Below are 6,000 nucleotides of genomic sequence, written 5' to 3'. Positions count from 1 at the left end.
AGCCAGCCGGATTCCCGCGCGGCCTCAGAAAGGCACGAAGGAGGCGTGGCTAGGGGCGGGGCCGGACGTGAAGCGAGGGGCGAGAGCAGGCCGGAAGGGGCGGGGCCACAAACGGTCCTGACCATAGAGGCGGAGGAACGGAGTGAAGGGGCGGGACGAAGGCCGAGGGAGATCCGCGGGTGGGGCGGGGCCACTGTGGGGGCGGGGCCACAACGAGGGGGTTTGCTTGTGGGCGGGGCCACGCTGGAGATGGTGGGGCGGGGCGGGGCGGGGCGGGGCGGGGCGGGGCTCGGTGGAGGGACGTATTAACCCTCACCTTTGTTCCTCTCCTGCTCTCTGAAGTGAGGCCGGGGAAGGAGTGCAGAAAGGATGTCAGGGATCCTGTTGTTCGGGAGCCAAGCATCATTTAATCTTAGCTGATGTCCATGTTATGCGCATCATGGATTTTTTTTTTCCGCATCATGGATTTTAAGATAAGATTTTTTTTTAATTTATTTTTTATTGGTGTTCAATTTACTAACATACAGAATAACCCCCAGTGCCCATCACCCATTCACCCCCACCCCCCGCCCTCCTCCCCTTCCACCACCCCTAGTTCGTTTCCCAGAGTTAGCAGTCTTTACGTTCTGTCTCCCTTTCTGATATTTCCCACACATTTCTTCTCCCTTCCCTTATATTCCCTTTCACTATTATTTATATTCCCCACATGAATGAGAACATATAATGTTTGTCCTTCGACTGACTTACTTCACTCAGCATAATACCCTCCAGAAGATAAGATTTTTTTAATGTATTTATTCTTGAGAGACCCAGAGAGAGGCAGAGACATAGGCAGAGGGAGACGTTTATTCTGACGTGGGACTCGATCCCAGAACTCCAGGATCACGACCTGAGCCAAAGACAGATGCTCAACCACTGAGCCATCCACATGCCCCCTTGCAATAAGATTTAGTCACAGTTTACCACCCCACATTGACATCACCTCTTCCACAGGCCATCAACTGTCATCACCAGGTTTCAGTCCTCTCCAGAAATATTTGATACACTATGCCTGAGAATAGGTTGGTAAAACACTCTATGGCCAAAGGCTTTGCTGAGAACTTCCTCCCCAAGTCCAAGAAGCCAACTTGTCTTGTGTTGTTTATAAGGGCCCAGGAGGACTCTACCTCCCAAGGTTTCAGTGTAAAGAAATCTGCTGGAGAAGGCAAGCTTCTAGTGAAGTGGGGGGAGAAGAGGAATCACTGCAGAAGATAAGAATATATAGAGAGGGGAGAAGAGCCCCCCCCCAGGATCCATCAACCCTACTTTGGGTTCCAGTCTGCATTTACCATTCTCCCAACTTCTGCAGCTACACACATTCATTCATTCAATAAATTTTTACTGATCACCTAGGGTTGGGGACTCAGGGAGCAAAACAAAGTGACCCTCCTCATTGTTGCTGACGCTCTAGAGAGGAGAGACAACTAATAAGTTAACGATAGAATGTTTGATTGTTATTAGTGCTTTCAAGAAGAATACAGCAAGGAAGCGAGACACAGTGAGGTAATCTTTAAGTAGGTAGTCAGGCGAGATGAACTGAAGAAGATAAGGAGGCAAAACAGATAGACATCTGTGGGGAGGTCATTTCAGGCAGAGGAAAGAGCACATGCAAAGGCCCTGAGACATAAGTGTGGCTGGAGCAGAATGTACTTCCTGGGGAGTAATCAGAGAAGAGGTCAGAGAGGTAACTGGGCCAGCTCTTGTGAAACCTTGATGCAATACTTTGGTTTTCACTCTAAATAGTATGTAAGCCAAAGGAATATCTTGTTCGTTTTTAAGTAATCTCTACATCCAATGTGGGGCTTGAACTCATGACCCTGAGATCAAGAGTTGCATGCTCTACCAACTGAGCCAGCCAGGCGCCCCTGAACAGTATGATAAGTCATAGGAATGTTTTGAGCTGGATCTGATTTCCATTGCAGCCAAATTTTTTTTTCCCCAAAATAATTTTAAGGTAGCTAGGGTCTGATCCTGGAGACCTGGGGTCGAGTCCCACGTCGGGCTCCCTGCGTGGAGCCTGCTTCTCCCTCTGCCTATGTCTCTGTCTCTCTCTCTCTGTGTCTCTCATGAATAAATAAATAGAATCTTAAAAAAAAAAAAAAAAAGAATAACTGGGACCTAGTAAGAGTTCTGAACTCCAGAAGGCCATGGCCAGGGCACAGTCCATGAAGAACACTTCGTCTTCCTGCTGTTCTGTGCCTCCTAGGAACACTGTTGGGCCCTGGGAGTAGAGAAAGAAATCAATGAAAATCCATCAGCTTCATCCCCATTACCCCAGGAACAAGAGAGTCAAGGCTGACACGTAAGGTCGGGCAGGTTGTACATAGCACAAAGATGCCGCATCTTAGCAGACACCATTATCATTATGGACATCATGTATGGGTTTTACATTTATCACAGACATTTATGATAAACATGACCAGCAGCCTCCCTGTCCCATATGCCTGCTGTTACCACCTCACTCCCAGAGGTCAGCTGCGTACTCTCAGTCCAGCGAGGATCAGAGGTGAGGGCTTTATCTGGTAGCTGGTGCAGATAAATACAATCAGACTTGAAGGGGCAGCAGCCATTCCCTTGCTTGAAGAATCAGCATCGGATCTGGCTATGAGAGGGCAGAAGGAGAGAAGACCATTGCCTTCAAGCCCCGTTGCTCCAGGAACAAGGAAAACTCAAGGCTGGCATGTAAGGTTGGATAGGTTGTACATAACACAAAAGGCACTACTCCTACTCAGCCACCACTGGGATCACTGCATAGATTTTACTACATTTATTACAACTATTTTCCAGAAGATGGCAGTGAAGTGTCTTAAGGGATGCCTTTCTCTAAGTCCCACAAGGTCTATTTGGGCCAGCAGAGTGACCCTGGGAATCTGTTTCCTTCTTTGAACTGAGTTTTTTTTTTTTTGCTTTAGTTTTAGTTTTAAAGATTTTATTCATGAGAGACAGAGAGAGGCAGAGACATAGGTAAAGGGAGAAGCAGGCTCCCTGAGGGGAGCCTGATGCGGGACCCCATCCCAGGAATCCTAGGACCTGAACCAAAGGCAGACGCTCAACCACTGAGCCACCCAGGTGCCTGTGAACTAAGTTTTAATAATACCAGCAAAGGAGATAATCCCAAAATGTGTCTCTATAACCAAGTTAGAACAATGTCCAGTTCTGAAGAGAGGGTTTAGGATTTGCTAATTTCTAGCTAATGAAATTAGGAAGTTCTCCACAACCGAAATTTCAGCTTTTCACTCTGTGAAAGGTCAGGTACAGGAGAGGTTTGTGGGCAACCTGTGATCAGCTTACATAGGACCAGCTTCCTTCTTGCAGAGAAAGATGGATGAGAGGGAGAAAGAAAAGGATACAGTGTTAATAGCCTTTTCTCTGCATTATCACTGCCTGCTCAACATCTTTGAGTCTCGCCCTCTTCCTGGAATCCCAGTGTGAATGCAGGATCCCACTGATCCACCAAGCTGGAAGTCTGGGAATCCCTCTAAATGACCAGCCCTTTCTCTTCCTCCTCCTCCTATTTACCCGAACCTCGCGTCAGTGAGGACCTGCCCATTAGACAGCCTACAAACCCCACACTCAACCTGTTCACATTCCCCATCAGCCTCTCTGCTCATGTGACAATGCCAGTTCTGTGGCCACCTATGCTGAAAATATTAGTCATCTTATTTTTTTTAAGATTTCATTTATTTGGGATCCCTGGGTGGCGCAGCGGTTTGGCGCCTGCCTTTGGCCCAGGGCGCGATCCTGGAGACCCGGGATCGAATCCCACGTCGGGCTCCCGTGCATGGAGCCTGCTTCTCCCTCTGCCTATGTCTCTGCCTCTCTCTCTCTCTCTCTGTGACTATCCTAAATAAATAAATAAAATATTTAAAAAAAAAAAGATTTCATTTATTTGAGAGAGAGCGAGCAGGAGAGAGAGCACAGACAGAGGGAGGGGGCGAGGGAGAGGGCGAGGAAGAGGGAGAAGCAGGCTCCCCCACCGAGCAGGGAGCTGGATGCAGTGCTGGATCCCAGGGCTCCGGGATCATGACTTGAGCCGAAGGCAGACGCTAAACCACTGAGCCACCCCAGGATCCCATGCCCCATCTTTTTAAAATAAAGTTATTGCAGAAGTTTTAATTTTATTTTTTAAAAGAGTTTAAAAATTAATTTGACAGAGAGAGAGGAAGAGAGAGTGCCCAAACAAGCAGGGAGAGAGCCAGGTAGAGGGAGAGGTACAAGGAGGCTCACCGCTGATGGAGGAGCCCGATGCAGGGCTCAATCCCTGACCTGAGCTGAAGGCAGTCACTTAACCAACTGAGCCACCCAGGTGCCCTTATTGCATTGGTTTTAAAGAGCTATTACAAAGATAGTAACTTCTCATTCTCTTAAGGTTGCTTTCTTCTCTTTTAAATATTTGATTCATTTGTCCTGAGCAACATTGAAAAGAGATCGACTTGCTCCCCAAGTTTTCCTCATGGGTAAAACAGCAGAGGTCCTAGGGCCCTGAATGAATATGCCTTTTCCAAGCTGAGTGACCAGGCACACTCGCTAATGTCTCTCATTGTGCATCCTCACTGGTGAAATGGCAGGTGATAATATTTACCTTTAGGGTAGTGGTTGAGAATTAAGAGATGATGCATGCAGGATACCTGACAACAGAATAGGTGCTTAATAAAGAATATCACTTAGTGATACTAATAATAAGGTACTGGAGCAAAGTGATGCTGTTTGCAGCACCAGAAGCCAGGTAACAACAAAAACAGACTTACTTTCTCCTCCCTGAACTAAGCGCCAGCTAGTTATTTGGCATCCCATATTCTTAACTCTTTAGTGCTGGGAAGAGGACTAGCCATTAACAGCTGAGCCAGTCTTCGACTTGATGTGAGTGAAGGATACTTGGTGAGCCAAATACACCAAGCAAACCACAAGTTTCCATCATAAGCAAGGCTATTAGTTTCAGAGATGCCCCTGTTCCAAGCATTCCTCTTCCTCCTCCTCCATCCTCTTATTCACCTGGGACTGTCACTCTCCTGGCTGAGATGAACCCTATGGGACTTGATGGAGTTCACATCGCTCTGGCCAGCAAGAGACAAGAGGGAGGCTAGAGCCAGACTTGACCATGGCCTTAAGCTTGCGTCTCCTGGGGCCGCCCCCTCCAGCTGGCGGCTAGTTAATCACTGGCTCTGGGCTCTCATCTGGGCTCCATTCCCACTCCCCCTCGCGCTCCTCTGTACCTTGGGGGCTGGAAGTCTGCAAACTACATTCCCTAGCCTCCCTTGAGGTGCTTTTTTTCAACGGGAGGTCCAGGCAGCCGACTGGAAGACAGGAGGGAGGAGGTCCCCAGGGCAGAGCGGCGGTGGTGGTCCAGGCCACCCAGCAGCCCTAGGTGTCGTGTGCAAGGACTCCGGTTCTACGGTCACGCCGGACAGTGGCTTTGGGCTCCTGGTTTCTGCAGTGTCCGTGGGTATCCTATGGCTGCTAGATGATCCCATTGCCCACACGGCCCTGGGAGTGACGGTGTCTGCCCAGTTACTAATGTCTGGATGACCTCAGTTTCCCCCTTTTTGTTCTTTCAGGCCTTTCAATCCTTTTGTCACTATTTCCCATACTAAATCCCCCATTTTGAAATGTGTTGGGGTGTCTGTTTTCCTGGCTGGACGAGCACTGAAACCCATCTTGAGGTTGCCTCACCAGCTGCCGAGGGCTGGGCTCTCGGGGAGCCTCTACGAGCATGGCCCCCCTGGAAGCAGAGGAGAAAACCGGGGTGTTGGCCAAGGAAAGGCTGGGTCTCACGTGCAGGGACTGCTTCCTCCAGGGCCCTCCTCACCCCGGCCTGGTTTGTGCCACGGCACCAAGGGCACGCGTACCTGTTCTCCCCCTCGTGCCACAGATGCTCCGCGCGGGGTAGGGCAGTGTCTTCTCGGTCCTCCACCCTCGCTGACTGAGAAGTGCTGAGCAGCCAGGTGGCGGGGGAGCCCGATC

Source organism: Canis lupus, chromosome 12 (assembly GCF_011100685.1).
Source record: "Canis lupus familiaris isolate Mischka breed German Shepherd chromosome 12, alternate assembly UU_Cfam_GSD_1.0, whole genome shotgun sequence".
NCBI classification, from domain to species: Eukaryota; Metazoa; Chordata; class Mammalia; order Carnivora; family Canidae; genus Canis; species Canis lupus.
Note: the sequence above shows the minus strand (reverse complement) of the source record.